Source organism: Lepus europaeus, chromosome 21 (genome assembly GCF_033115175.1).
Source record: "Lepus europaeus isolate LE1 chromosome 21, mLepTim1.pri, whole genome shotgun sequence".
Lineage (NCBI taxonomy): Eukaryota > Metazoa > Chordata > Mammalia > Lagomorpha > Leporidae > Lepus > Lepus europaeus.
The window spans coordinates 14,348,957-14,369,377 of record NC_084847.1 but is presented as its reverse complement, the minus strand read 5'-3'; positions in this window follow the sequence as shown (position 1 = coordinate 14,369,377).

Below are 20,421 nucleotides of genomic sequence, written 5' to 3'. Positions count from 1 at the left end.
ACACCCTGAGAAGCAGTAGCTGATAGCCCAGTTACTTAGTTCCCTGCAGCCCACATGGGAGGCCTGGATTGAGGTCTGGGCTTCTGGCTTTGGCCTGGCCCAGTCACAGCTGTTGCGACCATTTGGGTTCTAAACCAATGGATGAGAAGATTCTCTCGCTCTCTCGCCCTCTCACCCTCTCGCCCTCTTTCTCGCCCTCTCTCTTGCCCTCTCTCTCGCTCTCTCTTCCTTTCCAGTAACTAAATAATGGTTTTGTAAATGGCTTGGCCATAGTATCAGAACTATTAGCCTAGAAATTTATGCAGAGTTTTATGTTGGCACATATCTAAGTAATACTATAGTAAAGATCATTTAAGGCACTACTAAGCGTCTGTAATTTTTTACTCACATTTGAAAGTACCGTAGACAGTGGTGGGAGCATCGGGGGGCTTTTAGTGCAGAGGGACAAGACTTGGCATTCAGGAAGCTGTGGCAGTGGTGGAGATAATGGGTGGAGGTGGGAGAGAAGGAGTCTTGGGTCAATAGCAGGTGTTGCTGTGAGAATCTGAGAATCCGTTGGGAGTAGCAACACATTTTCTTTTCTGTATCTCTGTATTGGGAGTGGAGCGACCCTCTGCCCCATGGTGCTGGGGACCAGGCCTGGCTTTATGAACATGGAACTTACACACTTACTGAAGCCTCCATGCCCCCACAGGGCGCCATATTTGGCCCAATCTTCTGTCGTTCCAGTCTGGAAATTCTTATTCACCTTTTGAATAAGAGCTTTATATTTTGATTTTGTCCTGCAAATTATATAGCTGATCTTTGGTGGCGGGAGCGGTTTCCCAGGGCATGGGACAGACATTCAGTGCTAACACTGCAGCAGTCCCAGGCAACCTGGAACAGCTGGTCCCCTTTACAAGCATGGAAATCCCAGCCAGGAAGGGAAGAGGATGCCTTGCAAGGGTGCCTGGTGGGTCTCCTTCCAAGCTTCAGGCTGCCCCAGTGGGGGCACCTGGCAGAGGGTTTGCTGAGGTCCCAGGCCCACTGATATGCCCAGACCGGGCACAAGGTATCAGCTTAGACACAGACTGGGCTGTTTCTCCAGGGGTTGCTTTATGCAGGGGTGGTGGGTGCTTGGTTGGAGACATCTGGGGGAGTATCTGGATCTCATTTTACACACAAGGGGCATGGCCCTCTGCAAATGATTGTGACACGCCGAAGGAAGCAACGTCCTTTGGCCGGGTTGCTTTCTCCAGAGCACAAGACAGGGGCAGAAGCCCCTTCCTCACCTTGAGAAGTAGGCATCGCTGCTTTATCTGAGGCAAAAACCCAAGCAGAGAGGGTCCTGGCTTCTTCACAGCCATCTCCCAAATTCAGCACAGCTCTGGGGCCTGCTGCCAAGTCCCAGATACTGGATGAGGCAAGGGAGAGGAGAAGGGACAGTAGTAAATCCTTCAGCTTCAAGGAGAAGGATTCAAGGAAGCACCAGAGAGCCAGATGCCAGGGTTGTAAGAAACAATGGAAGAGGAGGCCTCAGGCCAACAATGAGGGGACTTTGAAAAGTTTGTGGAAAATGGAATTTAAAGATAAGTTTAATTTGGTGCAAAAAACATTGAAATCCATGAGTACTTTTTTCATCATAGGCATTTCCCATGAACTTTTTGAAGACCCCTTGTATGCATGGATGTACCAAAATAAACTTTTCTTTCCATTGTTTCCCATGAAGACTTTGGAGTACCCTCATGTTTCTCTGCCTTTACAGCCAAAACGCCTTGCTTTTCCCAGAGCTTCCTAGCCATTGCATGTGAACTAGAAAGAGCCACCTTCTGAGGGGAGACCAGCAGAGTCTAAGACAGGGACAGGCACCTTGATCCACTACCCTGCGAGAAGGGACATCAGAAATGCTATACAAATATTGTATTTGAAGGGCAGAGAGATAGAAAAAGAGACAGGGAGACCGCCCCCATCCATTGATGCACTCCTTAAATGCTTGCAATGTCCAGAGCTGAAGCCAGGAGCCTGGAACTCAGTCCAGGTCTCCCCCATGTGCGGCAGGAACCCAAGTACTGGAGCCATCACGGCTGCCTCCTAGGGTGTGCATTAGCAGGAAGCAGGGATGGAGAATGGAGCCAGGTATTAAACCCAGATGGCCCAGTATGGGACAGGCATGTCTTAATTCCCAGGCTGAGCACCTGCTCCCTGAAACCAACTGATTCCTCTCAGCCCGTGGACCAGGGACCGTGAGCGGATGGCTCAGAATCCTAAGGAGGAGCCAAGGACGCTTCCAAGGGGGCGCCTGTGCTGGGGCAAGGAAGGGACTAGTTACTGAGGTGCAGATAGGGCCAGGGAAGACCAACAAGGGACAGTGAGGCACCCGGGAGCCAGCAGGTCGGGGAGCTGTTAGCGCCCTTGGTTCTGCAAGGGCACAAAAGGCGGAACCCGAGCACAGCCACCTCCCTAAGTAGTCAGGTCGGCTGGGGGAATAAGGTGCTGATCTCCGCTTGCCTGTCATTGACTGGATGCAGCCAGAGGACTGAGGACCCCACTGATGGGTCCCAAAGGAGCACAGGACAGGGCAGAAATGACAGGCAAGCAGAGAGCACCGTGCATGCCTGCTCTCCCCATGCAGAGGGGAAAGCCAAGACAAAGAGAAAGGCTATCGAGCTGGGGCAACCCTCTGATACCTTGACAACCACGAAGGCTTCCTGAGGAGGTGACAGGGTGAGAAGGGAGCAGCAGAAGGGAGAATGTTCTGGAAAGAAGGATTTTCATGCACAGGGATCCTAAGTGAGACACGTTCCCCGTGTGTTGGAAAACGAGAAGGTGGTCAGAGTGGCTGTGGTGTCTGAGCAAGATGGGGAGAGGCCCGTTCAGAAGCGCTCATGAATCTGACAACTGGGATTCGTCCCTGGGGGCTGGCGCTGGAGTGCATTGGCTTCACATGAGGTCCTGCTGCAGACACCTGGCTGATTCGTCCACCCCAGGCTTGCCCGATGCCCCACCTGAGGGTGGCCTCACCGGTCGGAGGTTCCTGTCGGATGCCTGGGCTGAGCTGGCACTGGACCTCGGGGCCCTACGAGGTGACTGTCAGCCTGCTGAGTGATGCGGACTGTTTAATGGTGCTGAAGGTGTTTAAAATGCAGTCCAGGTAACCGGGCCCTATTCTGCATGCATTACCATTAGGGAGGCTCCATCCTTGGCCGAGCAGGACTCCCATAGCCACAAGGGCACCGCTCACGGTGAGATGGCACCGGGATTGACTTTGGAGGGACGTGGCCTCCCGGGCTGAGCAGCAGACAGAAGGGAAGCAGAGGGCACCTCCGCTGGGGCCAGGGGGTCGCTGCAGGTCTCAAATCTGGCTGTGCTGAACTCTTGCCCAGACCCACAGGAGGTGAGGTACACTTCTGAGGGGAAGACCACATCTTCTAGCTGGATCTGCAGGCTGGCATCCACGTGTGGGTGTTGCCCTTGAGAAACCTACTTGTGCCTCATGCTGAAAACTTAGAGCTACTGAAAACTACAAAGAAAAAACAAAAAGCTACGTGTAGTCTTAGCACTATAAACGCCTTCCGGTTTTCTTTCCCTACTTCCCGTTTTTCCTCCTTCCCTCCTGTCCTTTCCCTCTTCCTCTTCCTGTCCCATTCCACTGCCCACCTGTCTCCGTCCATCCATCTAATGATCTGTGTGCGTCATCCAGCTGTCACAAACAGCCAATTCTTGGGTAACGTGTCCATCACTTACTCAGTTCCAGAGACACAGCAGCTCATTTCATTCTCACAGCTACGCCATGAGTTAGGAGCTATATTGATTGTGCCTCAGTGTCACCATCTTAAGGTAGCAGAGTGTGTGTGACACTTGGCAGGGGTGATGTGAACCTAGGAAGTCTGAACCCAGATGGAGGCTGAAAGAATAGCCATCTTCTCACTCCTCCTACATGTGTACACACACACACATACACACAGATACACACATACACATACACACATACACGTACACACACATACACATGTACACATACACACATACCACATATACACACACGTACACACATACACACACGTACACATACACACATATACACACGTGCACACACATACACACGTACACATACACACATACACACACATATACACAGATACATACACACACGTACACATACACACAAACACACATATACACAGATACACACATACACATACACATACACACAAACACACATACACACATATACACACACATGTACACACAAACACAGATGGATGCTTTCCTGGCATGTTTGAAAATAGACCACATATTCTTAAATTCTGTAGCCTTCCATCACTCAATTCTTTTAAAATTCTTTCTTTATCTGAAGGACTGGATGGGGAGAGTGGAGAGGGAGAGAGAGAAAGAGAGAGGATATGCTGTTCCGGTCAATTCACTCTCTAAATGACTGAAACAACCAGGCCAAGGCCAGGTGCTGGAAACACGAACCAGGCATCTCATGTGGGTGGCAGGGGCCCGACTACTTGAACCATCACCACTGCCTCCCAGGTTCACATGAGCAGGAAGCTAGGATCAGGAGCAAAGCTGGGCCTCGAGCCCAGGCACTCTGATACGGGATGCAGGTATCCCAAGAGGTGTCTCTAAACATTATGCCCAATGCCCTGTCCATCCTTCCGTCCTTAACTGTGCTCCATCCTGCCATGTGATAAACTCATCTTGGATCCTGGTTTTGGTGTGAGGTATAGTAGTGGTAACAGTGGTAACACCAGTACCCCTAAGCACGGCTGGGTGAAGGTGCACTGAGTACCAGGCACGTTGTCTACAATATATTTTGATTCATGACAGTTCTGAGAGATTGGTGTCATTGCCCCATTTTCCACAGGAGGGAACAGGCTCAGGGACATTAAGAACAAGTTCAAGGTCGTGCATCTAAAAGCAGCAGAGCTGGGATTCAGAATTCATGCAGTATGGACTTCCTGACAGGCCAGCGATCACTGTGAGTGGGGCTGGGAGCTTCTGTTTGTAACAGGAGCTCTGTCACAGGAGTGAGTGTCCCAGGCGTCCCAGCTCAGCCTTAGTCCTAGACCAGCTCCGGCTAATTATCATGTGAATAAATCCTTGTCAGAACCACTTAGAGCAGCCAGTGCCTCTTCTTCAGCCTGAAGGTTCACGGGAAGCAGCTGCTCTCCAGGAAGTGGGGAGAAGTGCAGCCGAATTCCTGCTCCAGGCCACCAGTGTGTATCATTAAGGCGCGCTTGAGTCCTGCAGGCAGTATGTGTGTGCTGTCTTGATATCATATTGTAGGCTTAATTCATCAGGGTGATCTGCTTTCATTTGTATGTGTTCGTGTAAGTGCTACCAGGTGAGGCACGCATTCCTTAGTCTTCAGCATCAACCACCATTTGCGTCAATTTGCAGGTCTCCAGGCCTCTCTATTGTCAGTCCTTGCAGACTGCAGATAGCAACATTGTCATGTGCTATCTCTGTTGCTAGTGACCAGTTAAACCCTCAGAGGGAGGTGAGTCACAGGTGCTGGGACCAACAGAGGAGACTCAGGAGATGTGAGCAGGAGAGAGGGGAGGGGAGGCGAGAGAGGCCCAGTTTTGCAGAAGTTAGGGATTCTCCACTTCCCAGCCCGATGATTGAAATTTGCGATGCATGAAAATAAATTCGAGTTCCTTCTTCCCCTCTCTCACCCTACAGACTCAGCTCATTCTCCCTATTAGGTGCTCCCAAGCATCAGACCACCCTCTGCCTCTGTCAGTGCATCTAGAAACTTCCCTGCCACTGCTGCAGGGCACCCAGCTGGACTCTCCTACCGTCAGCTTCCTGCATTTCCTCTGACCACGAGTGGGGTGTGTTTTAGGGCCTGACTGTGTTGTTGCTTTCTCTTCCCCAGCCCCATTTCCTTACTCCTGGTTGCGGAGGGAAAGCTGGTCGTTGTGACATCTGGGTGGACTTAAATAGATCCCGATCCACATTGGGACCCCACAGTACATGGCTGCATTGCTCTGAGCGACGGCCTTTCTCAGGATGGGTTAGGAAGCTGGCCACCGTATTCACATAGCACATTGGTACTCGTGTATGGATCATGATCTACGCATCGTTGTTCATGGGGACAAAATGTGACAAAATGTGGCATTTGACAAAATCCAACAAAGAGGTATCTGTGCAGAGTTTGAATGAAAATTTATTTCTAAGAACTTGTGTGGGGCAGGGAGCTTTGCAGGTGGCAATTAAGTCTGATGGACACAGTAGCTGCTGTGCGGTGGCCGCACTGCACTAAGTAGTTTACCCACGTCTCATTTAACCACTTGTGGGGCTTTGTCCTCTGGGAGGCTCAGGTTGGAATTTGATTGCCAGCATTCTGTGTGGGGAGGTAGGACTTTTAAAGGGCAAGTGGATCATTACCAGGAATTAATACAGTCCTCACGGGACTGGATTTGTTACCACCAGAGCGGGTTGTTCTAAAGCAAGGCTGCCCCTTGAGTTTGGCCCCTTCCTCTGTGCCCTGGCCCTACTGCTTTTCCTTCAAACCATGACTCAGCACAAGGCCATCAGCAGAAACAGAGCAGGCATTGGCTCCAAGCTCTTGGCTCCCTGACCTCCAGAACCCTGGGCCTGGCCAAGTCCTTCCCTGTGTCAGTTTCCCAGTCCCCTTTCAGTGGGACTCGAGATACAGTTTTCCTTCTGGTTTTGTAAATGGGAACATCAGAGCGCAGAGAGGTGACATGATGGGCCCCATCCCCAGAAATCTGCCGCGTTTGGGGTGGGACCTGAGAATCCGCATTCCTAGCAAGTTTCCAGGTGAGGCTGCTGGTCCGAGGACCACACGTGCGCACCTCTGAGTGACTGAGCGTCTGCTCCGGGCCAGCTTCACCCTTCGCCTACGTTGACCGGCACTGCAATCCATCCGGGTCCATCTGAGGCCAGAAGAGGAAACAGCGGCTTTGGGAACCTACAGCTGTGTTTGACTTCACACCCTCGCCTCTGCAGTGAAACCGCAGGCAGCTTCTGACCCAGGAAGTGATCACGGCCCCAGGGGCATGGGGGCTTTCGGAAATCAACTGGGAGAGTCCTTGAACGTGGCTTTCAAACTTAGCAGTGGTGAATCCTGGGAAGGGTTGGCCTGTCCCAGGATTGCTGCAAGGAGCACGAGTCAGGCCCTAGAATCGGTTCTGGTGCTTTCTGCTATGATCTGGGTGTTTCTCCAGGTAGAGCTAGAAAAGAGGTCTTGGGCACTTACCTGCCCCTGGGTTACTTGTGGTCATAACTCCATGTGTCCCACGCCCTCAAGTGACAACCCGTATCTTCCTGGTGCTGTAAATGGCCCTCTGGTGGAGCAAAAGAGTGAATGCAGTTTCCAAAAGGTCCAGTGTGGGCAGCACAGGGAACAGCATCTGCATCTACACCATCACCCCATGGCGTCTGTGCGTCGGAATCTCCTGTGGCAGGTGAAGAGCACCAGCAGCCGGCTCCCTTGCCACAGCTGCTCTGGTGTTTGGGATGGCGAGAAACTTGCCTCCCAGGCATCCTATCATTACACACATTCCAGGTCAAGTCCAAAACCAGCCAGGGCTGAAAAAGGCTGAGGTTGAATCAGATCCCCTGGAGAGCTTGTTAGAGCACAAACTTCATAGCCCCAGTCCGATTCCGACTCACTGGGTCTGGGAGGAGGGTGCAGACAAAGAACGAGTCTGTTTCTCTTTCTCTCCTCTCCTTTCCCATTCCTGTCTCCCTTCCCATCCATCTCTTCCTCTCTCCCTCCTCTTTCTTATCTTTCCTTTCTGTAGCAGCCTACCAGCTCCTGTCTTCCAGTTCTTTCCATCCTGTATGTTATACATTACTGTGCTCTATTGTCATTCTGCTGTGGACACTGGAACTCATTACCACATCTTACTGTGTTTTGCAAACCATTATACAACCTCCCACTATCTGAAACCATTACCCTTCCCAGTCTCTAATAATCACTATTCTAAATTGAGCTTTTAAAATTTTCACATATAAGAGAGAACATGTGAGCCGGTGCTGCGGCTCACTAGGCTAATCCTCCGCCTTGCAGCGCCGGCACACCAGGTTCTAGTCCCGGTCGGGCACCGATCCTGTCCCGGTTGCCCCTCTTCTAGGCCAGCTCTCTGCTGTGGCCCGGGAGTGCAGTGGAGGATGGCCCAAGTGCTTGGGCCCTGCACCCCATGGGAGACCAGGAGAAGCACCTGGCTCCTGCCATCGGATCAGCACAGTGCGCTGGCCGCAGTGCGCCAGCCGCAGCGGCCATTGGAGGGTGAACCAATGGCAAAGGAAGACCTTTCTCTCTGTCTCTCTCTCTCACTGTCCACTATGCCTGTCAAAAAATTAAAAAAAGAGAGAACATGTGAATCAAGGAGAGACCTGTGTTCCCACATTCATGGCTACACGCTACACAGTAGCCAAGATCGGAATCAACCTGGGTGTCCACTGATGGGAGAACTGGTAAAAAGTGAGTCTTTCCAGCAAGTTCCAGGTGATGCAAATGCTGCTGTCAGTCTCCACAAGGATGCTCAGCCTTGCCTCTCTCGCTGGACTCAGGATCTCTGGCCACCTAGCCAGGCACTCAAGCAGCCAAGGAGCATTCAGCCTTCTTTCTGCAGACGGCAACTTGCTTTGCTGCCCAGCCCATTGTGTTCATCCACTCAGCATACAGTTATTGAGGACAGACTGAGTGCTTGGTGCTGTCAGGACCCAGGATTTGGGACGAGGAAGGCAGACACAGTTGCTATCCTTGCAGACCATATGGTCTAGTGCAGCAGTTTCAACCAGGGCAATTTCTTTTTTCTTTTTTCTTTTTTTTTTTTTTTTTTTTTTGACAGGCAGAGTGGACAGTGAGAGAGAGAGACAGAGAGAAGGTCTTCCTTTGCCGTTGGTTCACTCTCCAATGGCTGCCGCGGCTGGCGCACTGCGGCCGGCGCACCGTGCTGATCCGATGGCAGGAGCCAGATGCTTCTCCTGGTCTCCCATGGGGTGCAGGGCCCAAGCACTTGGGCCATCCTCCACTGCAGTCCCGGGCCACAGCAGAGAGTTGGCCTGGAAGAGGGGCAACCGGGATAGAATCTGGCGCCCGACCAGGACTAGAACCCGGTGTGCCGGCGCCGCAAGGCGGAGGATTAGCCTGTTAAGCCATGGCGCCAGCCCCAGGGCAATTTCATGCTCACTCCCACCCAGTAACACTTGGCCACACCTGGAGACAAGCTAGGGGTGGGAGAGGTGTGTTCCTGGCTTCCAGTGGGTAGAGGCCAGGGTGCCAGAGTGCTGCTCAGCATCTCACAGTGTATAAGACTGGCCCCAAATGTCAGCAGAGCTGAGGTTGAGAAAGCCCTGTGTGGGTGGTAAGGCAGACACAGAAACAGGAAGTTCAAACAAACAGGGAACAACATCTGTGACGAAGGAAGACAAGACGCCGTTGGATCCGGGGAAAGTCTCCTGATCCAAGGATGTGGCATCTGGAGGGGTTCTAGGAACAGGGAATATCTAAGCTGGAAGCCAAGGAATGAGACGAGGGCGCAGAGGATTAGGGGGAAGAGAACGTGGCCCCGACAAAGGAAGCGGCAAATGCAAAGAAAAGGCAAGCACCACATGGGAGGAATACCAAACACCAACCTCACTCCTGGTGTGCCAACCACTTGGTTTTTTTCCCCCAAGAAATCGTTTATTTAACGAGCATAGATTTCATAAATACAACTTTCGGAATATGGTGATTCTTCCCATCGTACCCACCTTCTCACTCCCACCCACCTCCTCCTCCTCCCTCTCCCATGTCCAGTCCCATTCTCCATTAAGGAAAAAAAAATTGTTCCTCAACAGTCAAGACAAGGGCTGTTCAAGTCACTGCTTCTCCAAGTGTCAATTTCATGTCTACAGATCTCATTTTAGGTGCTCTGTTAGTTCTCACAGATCAGGGAGAACATATGGTATTTGTCCCTTTGGGACTGGCTTCTTTCACTAAATATGATGTCTCCCAGATGCATCCATTTTGTTGTAAATGATTGGATTTCATTTTCTTTTACTGCTGTGTGATATTCCATAGTGTTCATATCCCATCATTTCTTTATCCAATCTTCGGTTGACAGGCATTTAGGCTGATTCCATGTCTTAGCTATTGTGAATTAAGCTTCAATAAACATGGGGGTGTAGATAACTCTTTTATTTGCTGATTTCCTTTCCCTTGGTAAATTCCCAGGAGTGGGATGGCTGGGTCACATGGTAGGTCTATATTCAGATTTCTGAGGTATCTCCAAACTGATTTCCATAGTGGCTTTACCAGTTTACATTCCCACCAACTGTGGATTAGCATACCTTTTCCCCACATCCTCGCCAGCATTTGTTGTTTGTTGATTCCTGTATGAAAGCCATTCTAAATGAGGTGAGATGAAATGTCATTGTGGTTTTGATTTGCATTTCCCTGACAGCTAGTGATCCTGAACATTTTTTCATGTGTCTGTTGGCCATTAGGATTTCCTTTTTGGAAAAATGTCTGTTTAAGTCCTTGGCCCATCTCTTAACTGGGTTGTTTGTTTTGTTGTTGTGGAGTTTCTTGATTTCTTTGTATATTCTGGTTATTAATCCTTTATCAGTTGCATTCTTTGCAAATAATTCCTCCCATTTTGTCGATTGCCTCTTCACTTCCCTGAGTATTTCATTTACAGTACAGGTGCTTCTCAGTTTGATGTAATCCCATCTGTTGATTTTGGCTTTGGTTGCCTGTGCCTCTGGGATCTTTTCCAAGAACTCGTTGCCTGTGCCAATGTCTTGCAGGGTTTTCCCAATGTTCTCTAGTAATTTGGTGGTATCAGGTCAGATTTAGGTCTTCAATCCATTTTGAGTGGATTTTTGTGTAAGGTAGGAGTCCTGCTTCATATTCCTGCATGTGGAAATCCAGTTTTCTCAGCACCATTTGCCAACCACTTCTTTAGCACGGTGTGATGGTGAAGACACCACCATCCTAGCTCTTGTGCTAGGCTTCTATCAGTCCCCTCTTCTGGATGAGACACTTGCATCCCAGAGAGGTCCACGGCCTTACCCGGGATCACAAACCCGTGGTGAGTGGTAGAGCTGGAATTGGAACCCAGCACCATGGCTGCCAGAGTCCATGACTTTGGCCTTGCTACTATGTGTTTGTGATGATTCACCATAGCAGAAACATGAAGGAGAAGGGGTTATGGGTGGGTGGGCAGAAGTTAGGACCAGAGAGAGAGCCTGGGACAGGTCAGCAGGGCCGTGGTGTCCCCCTGAGGGCTTCAAGTGCATCTTAACCGCAGTGGGAAACCACGGAAGAACCTGTCTGAGAAAGGGACTTCCTAGGTCTTTGGGGAATGGCAATGGGTCAGGAAGAGCCCAGGTAAGAGTGAATTGAGGAAATAAAGCCTTTTCAATTTGTGATCCTAGAGGAAATATGGTCGGCTCCCTTTGAATTCTGGGGAAAGGTATGCGAGTCCAGATTTCTTAAATCTCCCCAGACAGCCCGGCGGCCTCTGCCTGCAAGGGTCAGCAGGTCACCCATCAGCCGGGTACGGAATTAGAACCAAGTGGGGAAGAAATGGGCTCCACTGCTGTATTTCAGAGGAGCCTTCTGTGGGGCCAGCCCCTGAGCAGCACCGAGCTCCCTCACTATAGTTGGCTTTAAAATAACAGAATTGTTTAGTAGTAGAAAAATACAGTTATTAGCTGTGATTACAGGGGAATCCGGCTGAGCGTGAACATGATCCGCCTGTCTGGGACTAACTGGCAATTTCAAGCTGCCTCCTTCCCCCTCGGCAAAGGAGGCACCCAAACCTTGCGTGGGGCTCTGCGGAGTTTATTTGTTATTTTTAAACAAATCAAACAGAAATTGATCTGCCTCCTTGGGAAAGCAGCGACTGCCAAATGGCCTGGCTCTCCTACAGGTTTTTGTGGGAACACCATCCGTTAACCGTGATCACTTCAATTGTGAATAATCAGGGAGCTAATTACGGGCCTCGTGGCTTTGCCCTCACCAGCAGGTAGCATAATTCATGACCGAGAGGGGGGAGCATGAGCCACTGTGCTTCGGAAGAGGCAATCATTCACCTGCAACAGAACCCGGAATGCTGGGGTCTGAGGAGCATCCACTCTGAGGCTGGCCTGTCCCATCTTCCCCTTTCCCTTCCCTCCTACCCTACCAAGGACCTAAGTTTTCAGATGCCCCTCGGTGGAGCTTGCCTCCTGTTGTGTGAACCAAGCACTAGGTCATCCAAAAAGGTGAGTGGGGGTAGGGGTTGTGAAGCACAGCAAACACCATGTTCCCTTAGCATGCAGTGCAAGCAGGCTTCACAGAGGAGGTAGCGTGTCATAGAGACCTGAATGATGAGAAGGGCACAGCCCTGCAAAGATCTAGCTAGGGGTGGAAGATGCTGAAAACTGTAAAGACCCAAGAAAGGGGGAAGTTCAGGGTGCTCAGAAAAAAATTGAAATCCATGCATCGCCTTTTCATTATGCACATCTCAGGAAGTTATGAAGGCCCCTCTATGCACGGGTTTCGTTGTGTGTGTGTGTGTGTGTGTGTGGCATCCAGGTGAACTTACTTTTAATTCCATTTTTCAGGGACATTTTGAAGCACTCGAGCAATGGGGTATCCTGGGAAAACTTCACAAATTGGGGCAGGCAGGGTTGGATTTCATTTCAGCTGCTATGAGGTCCTAGGATAGAAGGGCCTAGCAGGGTGAACACATGTGTGTGCCTTGCTGGGTGGCTGGTGGCTTGCAGCAGGTACTTGCTTAGAGACAAGTAGGAAGGGAAGGACTGGGTAGATTCTGAAGGTAGACACTGGAACACTGAGTGATGGTGTTGAGATTACAGACTCCCAAGCCCTCTGGTCATACACTTACCCCTCTATTCCCCGCCCCGCCCCCCAATACACCAGATCAGTGCACTGAGGCCGTCTCTATTGCTGTATTTCTTTCTTTCTTTTTTTTTTTTTTTTTGGTGATAGGCAGAGTTAGACAGTGAGAGAGAAAGAGAGAAAGGTCTTCCTTCCATTGGTTCACTCCCCAAATGGCTGCTACGGCTGGCACGCTGCACTGATCCGAAGCCAGGAGCCAGGTGCTTCCTCCTGGTCTCCCATGCGGGTGCAGGGCCCAAGCACTTGGGCCATCCTCCACTGCCCTCCCAGGCCACAGCAGAGAGCTGGACTGGAACAGGAGCAACCAGGACTAGAACCCAGCACCCGAACCAGGACTAGAACCCGGGGTGCCAGTGCCACAGGCGAAGGATTAGCCAAGTGAGCCACAGTGCCGGCCTATCGCTGTATTTCTTAAACACCTGCTCCATGTGTTGGAGTTCTAAGTGCTCTGTCCACTCTAATAGTGACACTAACAGGTAATCAGTTTTTCTCAATGAAACAGCAGCTCCCAGATAGCCTATCATACAAATCATGAAATGGTATTGGTTTGGATCTTGGTTCATTTCTCGGCCACACAGGCTTCCAGGTCCCCCTGAGGACTGATACAGACTGAGTCCCAGAGAGAGGCACACTTTCACAACGGTGCTCCTACGCCTCTTCCTCCAGACACAGCGTGTGGATTACAGCTGGATAAAGCTCCCACTCCATCAGGTGACGGCACTCACTCCCTGGATCCTGAGGACCTCCTGAGAGCATCTTTGTCCTCAGCACAGGTGTCCCCAGGTCAGGAGCCAGAGCACACAGGAGAATCTGGGCAGGGCAGTTTCTCATCCCATCCGTTTTCAAATAGAGAGATGCTTCCACTGTTGAGTGAAGAAAGGTCACAGGGAAAACAGAGCCGGGAGTCTAGGAGGCGGGCCAGAACCTGGCTCAGCCCACCGCGGGATGATTTGAGGTCACAGACATGGCTGGGGGCACCAGGCAGCCTGGGCTCAAGACCCAGCTCTGGCACGTATTGGCAGTGTGAGCTTGGGGCTGGGGGCTTGTTTCCTAAGGGTTGCTTTGTCATTGCCTAGAAAGGGGAGTTGTGTGTTTGTGTGGAGGCGGAAGCAGGCCATGCACTCACAAGCGGCTGAGACCCCTTGGAGGTGGAGGGTGTGGGTGGGGTGGGTACGTGCAGTCCAGGGCACTCCACAGCCTCACACAGTAATGGCCTTGCCCTCCCTGGCCAGGCAGTTTGGATGATCAAATGAGAGAGTGTACGTGCAAGCCCTTCACAGCCAGAGCAGGCAGCCCTTGTGTATCACGGCTCTGGGTTGAATCCAAATGTGCTGCCGAGGCTTCCTGTGCAGAGGGGAGGCTCTGTGATTTAAAGCCAGCATGCCTGCTTTTCAGCTATTGCCACATCCCTGGAAATAATGGGCGACATCCTAGGAAACTGGGGCTAGATATTTTCAGCCTACACTCATACATCAGGTTGAGCAAAAACAGTTGTTATATTCAGCTGAGTAACTGATGAATGGCCCACTCCTAACTGGTTGTGCTCCAAATGGTGGTCAGGTCTGGATGAACTGGAACAACCGAGGTTGAAACAGATAATTGACAGTTCTGGTTAAATGAGGTTTCCCTTTTTTCTTTTGCTTGTGTGTTTAAAAAAAAATGATTTTCAAAGACTTTGGGTCTACCGTCATTTTCTGTTAGTAGGTCATGCCCAGTATCAAAGTCCTTATGGAAATTGCATATTCACTACAAGGTCCTCACACAGAGTGTACGTGTCAGGCAACAGAGGAGTGACCCCAGGACATTTGTTTAACCATAAAATAGAAAAATTTGTAGCTACTAAAATCTAATAATTTAAAACCATATTTGATGACAAATGAAACCCAAGTGGGTTGACTTGTACCAGGGGAGAGACAGAAGACAGACAGACATCTCCCTTCTGCTGGTTCATTCTGCAAATGTTTGCAACAACCAGGGCTGGGCCAGGCAAAAGCAGGAGCCAAGAACTCAGTGCAGGTCTCCTACATGAGTGGTGGAGACGCAAGTACTTGAGGTATCAGCTGCTTTCTCCCAGGGCGTGCATCAGCAGGAAGCTGGAGTTGGGTGCAAGTCAGGCACTCTCCTAGGAGATGTAGGCCTGCTACCTGCTAGGTCAAACACTCACCTCCCTGCCTGATTCCTGAAGGAGTCTCATGAAGTTTCCCATGTGCAACTGTGCTGGATTGACCTCAGTCCCTTTGCTCATACTGTTGTCCTTGCCAAGAGTGCCCTTCCCAGCTGAGTCCCAGGCATCCTTACCTCCTCAGCTGAAAGGCCGGTTCCTCCAAGAAGCCCACCTTGGAGGGCTTGCAGCTTTCTCAAGGCCCCCACCCTCACTGTAGAGCATTTGTGTATCCTGCTGCTCCAGCCCTGGTCACAATCACCAGCCTCCTTCCCTGCCTCCTGCACTGCAGCCAGCTCCAGTGATGGCAGGAAACACCTCCTGGCTGTCGCTACACCCAGAGTGCTTGGGGCCGGTGTACAGTAGCAGCTTGATCAGTGCCCCTGGGACTCTATGGAAGTCCAGGGACCGACGGCAGTGGAATTCTTGGGAGAGTACCTCTCCCTGTTCCCGCCTTTGTCCTGACACCCAGCACCCTCAGACCAAAGTAATCATTTTGACTTAAGGAAGACTAGGCCACGCCCAGATGAAAATGCTTATGTGGGACTCGTCACTTTTAGAATAATATTCAACTTTCTTATCATGGCCTTTCAAGCCCTGATGGGATCTGCCTCCTGACAATCTCCAACCTCAGATCATAAAGTAATTATGCTACAAACATGATGATTGATAGGATGGATGGATGGATGGATGGATGGATGGATGGATATCCTCTCTTCCTTTTCTGTGCGTGTAAACTCACAAAGGCTGCAGGTTGGGTATTTATTCGTATCTCTTTAGAACACCTTTAAAATATTCCATGGCAGCAGAGAAGTGGAGCTGGCATTTGAGTTTTGGTTTTGCCTCTTATCACCTCCTGTTCTTTCCACAAGTGCTGTGGTGCCCTAGCACCCAGTGTCCTGGTCCGTCCACAGGGCACTGCAGACAGATATTCAGCAAAGAGGTTCTTCGTCGGCTGGTGGCCTCTGAGCCGCCACGCGGCATTGCCTCGCTGGCGTGTGTCATCTCCCCTCCAGCCTCCCTCCAGGGGAGATTCCAGAGAGTGGTGCAAACTTGTTTATTATGGAGTCAGCCTTTTCTGACTGGGGACTTCAGGGTCACACTTCTCCCAGCTGCTGTCAAGGTATCTTTCTAAACAAAGGAGGTTTTGTCCCCAGGTGGGGCTCCCACGCCAGTTGTCAAGATCATAGACATCTCACTACTCTACAGAAGCACACTCATCAGTAACTGAGGGGAGATGTCCAAAGCATTTTTCCCATCCCCAGAACACAGGTCTCCCCAGCACCTCTCGCTGCCAGAGCCCCCCGCCCTTGCCGCTGGAATTTCACCTGCAGCTGTCAGTCAAGCTAAGTGTCCTGAACACTCTCTTTGCATCCATCTCACCTCTGCTTCTGGTAACAGCTGAGCCACTGCCACGTCCCCCTGGCCAATGGCAACAAGCTCTGCCCTGGTCCCCCCACTTCTTCCACTCCTGGTCTGTGAGCTCTCTTGTCATGCACCAGCCAACAAGTTCTTTTACTTAAAAAACAAATGCAAGTCAGAATGGGAACGTAAAATGGAGCAGACCTTATGGAAAACAGTTTGACTGTTCCTTAAAAAGTTAAACATAGGGGCTGGCATTGTGGCATAGCAGGTTAAATCTCTACCTGTGATGCTAGCATCCCATATGGACACTGGTTTAAGTCCAGGCTGATTCATTTCTGATCCAGCCTCTAATAATGGCTTTGGAAATGTGGAAAAGGATGGTCCAAGTGTTTAGGCCCCTGTTGTCCATGGGGGAGACCAAGAGGAGGGTCTTGGCTTTTGGCTGCTGTCTCTGGCTTGGCCCAGCCCTGGCCATTGCAGCCATTTGGGAAGTGAACCAGTGGATGGATGATGTCTGTCTCTGTCTCTCCCTCTCTAACTCTTTCAAATAAATAACTAAATATTAAAAAAAAAGCTAGCCATAGAATGACCGCATGACCCAGCAGTTGCTACCCAAAAGATGGAAAACAGGTGTTCAAACAAAAATTCACACATAAAAATGTTTATAGCAGCACTGTTGATAAAGGCTAAGAGTTGGAAACAATTTAAAAAGGTACAGCAATAGATGATAAAATGGTGTCTGTACATACAATGGAATATTATTCAGCCATAAAAAGGAAGTCCTGATACATGCTTCAACACGGATGCACCTTCAAAACATCATGCCAAGTGAAAGAAGCCAGATAGAAAAAGTCGTGTGTGGACCGCGCCGCAGCTCACCAGGCTAATCCTCTGCCTGCAGCACCAGCACCCTGGGTTCTAGTCCCGGTTGGGGCGCCGGATTCTGTCCCAGTTGCCCCTCTTCCAGGCCAGCTCTCTGCTGTGGCCCGGGAGTGCAGTGGGGATGGCCCAAGTGCTTGGGCCCTGCACCCCCATGGGAGACCAGGATAAGCACCTGGCTCCTGCCTTCGGATCAGCACAGTGCGCCAGCTGCAGCGCGCCGGCTGCAGCGTGCCGGCCATGGCGGCCATTGGAGGGTGAACCAACAGCAAAGGAAGATCTTTCTCTCTGTCTCTCTCTCTCACTGTCCACTCTGCCTGTAAAAAAAAAAAAAAGTCGTGTGTGGTCAGATTCCATCATAAGCAACATCTAGAATAGGGAAGTCCATAGAGAAAGACAGCAGATGAGTGGTTGCCAGAGGCGAGGGGAAATGGGGAGTGACTGCTCCTTGTGCACAGAGGCTCCTCTCGGGTGATGCAGAGGGCCTGGAACCGGAGAGAAGAGGTGGTTTGCCACGTTGTGAAGAGATGAGCATGTATATGCTGCATACTTTAAAATGGCTTGATTAGATGCTACATGAATTGCACCCCAGTGTCTAGAACTGCAGGTCAGCCTGTGTGCCCTGCGTCCAGTGGTCTCCCCTGAGAGTTAGAGTTCCAGTGCAAGCTCCTGACTGGGCAGGTGAGTTTCCAGGATCTGGTTCCTACCTGCGTCTAATTCTGGGCTCTTGCCATGCCTACCTTTAATCACAACTTGCAGTCTCCCCCCGCCCCTGCAGCCCTCAGTAGACACTGTCTGTTCCTGCCCCAGTGCCCTTGCTCTTCCTGTCCCTGTGGCCTATGAAATCCTTCCCCAATCTCTGAGGGTCCCTGCCACGCCCACCCCCAACCAATGGTCTCCTCTACGTCGCCCCCTTGTGGATACTGTCTTACATCCTCTCACCAACGTCACCTGCATTGCTTTCATCCAAGGTGACTCTTTACCCCACCTCACTTATTGTTTGTCCATTAAATTCTCTCATATGAAATCATTTTAGTAACCTGCATGTTTAAAATTGAGGTGAATATTTGCCTGAACTGAAATGAACTGTTTTACATGTACAATCTAGCGGCATTGTGTCCATTCCCAATATCATGCAATCACCCCCTCCATCTAGTCCCAAGACATCTTCATTTCCAAAAGAAAAACCCACAACTCATTCATCAGCCTCTCCCTGCTCTCCCTTCCCCAAGCCCCTGAAAACCAGGAACCAGATATGTTGTAGAAACAGAATCATACAGCGTGTGAACTTTTGCTCATGGCTTCTTTTGCTTAGCATGTTCCCAAGGTCCATGCATGTTGCAACATGCATTGTAACATCATCGGACCTTATGGTCAAATGCCATTCCATTGCGTACACAGATCACAGTTTGCTTATCCTTCCGTCTGACAGTGGACATTGGAATTCTTTCCACCTGCAGGCGATTTTTTGTGAAAAATAAAAAACGTGGCTGTGAACATTAGTGGTGCATTGCAGTATTTCAAGAATGGAGTTGCTGGGTCAGGTCAAGTGTTTAACTCTATGCTTGACCCTTTAAGGAGCCACTCATCTGTTTTATGTAGAGGCTGAACCATGTTATACTTCACCTGTATTTTTAAGATCTCATGCTCTAGACCCCAAGTTTGGTTCAATGTCATCGTCTCAGCCTCTAAAAGGCTGGCCAGCACGCAGTAGGTCCTCGTTCTTCTGAAATGAATAAAAAGTGGTAGGTCCCCCTAAGGTCCCAGGCTCTTGTTGCAGAGTGACAAGGGAGGTCTTCATTCTGGAGCATCAGCCCTTTCCCAAGCAGCCTTGACCTCCAGCGGTGTCCTTCAGATTCAACTCTTAGATCAGCCTTGACCTACAGCAATGTCCTCTGGTTCAACTCCAGATTAGCAAAGCTCATTCCCCAGGGCTCTTCCAAAATAGCTCACTTTGCTGAAGCACATCTCAGTTTTGGGGCAACTGTGAGTGTCAGAGGACTCGGGAGAGAAGATTGGCAGGAGTGTGGCTGTGTCCCACAAGCGAATGGCCATGAGGATCCGTGCCTGACTCCACAGAGCCCCCATCCCCCCTCCGCCTTCTCTGTCCAGCTATCCTGAAAAAAGATGGCTCACTTCACTCCAGGGTGAAAGCCAAGGTTGGCAAACAGGATGTTGCCCAGATCATATTCGTCCTTGGGGTCCTAACCTCCTGGTGGCTGAGAACAGACTTCACGGCTCCAGGACCAGAATTAGAGCCCGAGCTAAAAGGAGCCTCATGACTCAGGTTAGGGAACGGATCACTCATTGGCTCCAATAGGTAGTAAATTATATCAGTCGGTAATGGGTCCAGGAAGGCAACTTGAGCAAAAACAGACATTTTACAATGAGATGCTTCGCTGTCTCCCTCTCTATCCACACTGCCTCACCTCTTCTGCTTCTACACACACACACACACACATGCACGCACGCACGCACACATGCATGCAAACACACACACCTTAAATGGAACCCTGCAATGACTCATTCTTAAGAGAGGCCAGGAAGAGAATGTGATTATTTTACGGTTAAACCTGACAGCATTAGCATCCCGGCTCTTCCACTAACTCCCTGTGTGGCTCCTAGCAGCTTACGTCACTTCTTTGAGCCTCAGTTTCTTAATTCATAAAATGGGAATGGCAGTAGTGTCTATGCCGATCACCATGAGTGGCATGTCCCATGTTGGGTACCTGCTCGCCACCTATAAGCCACCTTTTCTCCTTCTGAACGAACCTATGTCAGGAGAAGGGGAAAGACACAGCATACTTGAGCATGTGCAGAGGGTCGTGGCCGCCACATCCTGGGAGAGCCCTCTCAAAAGTATGGCCAACTGGATGTGCTGGGTGATAATTAACACTTACAAAGAGCAGCACGTAACCTAGGAGTCTTTGAAATACCCATTAGTGCGAGCCACGAAGGGGAAAGCAGTGAGAGTCAGAGCATAACTCAGCACTTGATCGTGGGCTGACACACTTTAATCTAGCTCTTAAATTTTTAATTACGTTAATCTAATTTTAGACATTAATGAGATTGTGGCGCGCAGTATTTATTTCCATTTCAGGTTGTTTTCTTCCTTCTCAGTCACCCACTCTCTGAAATAGCGCAGGGCACTGGAGCCAGC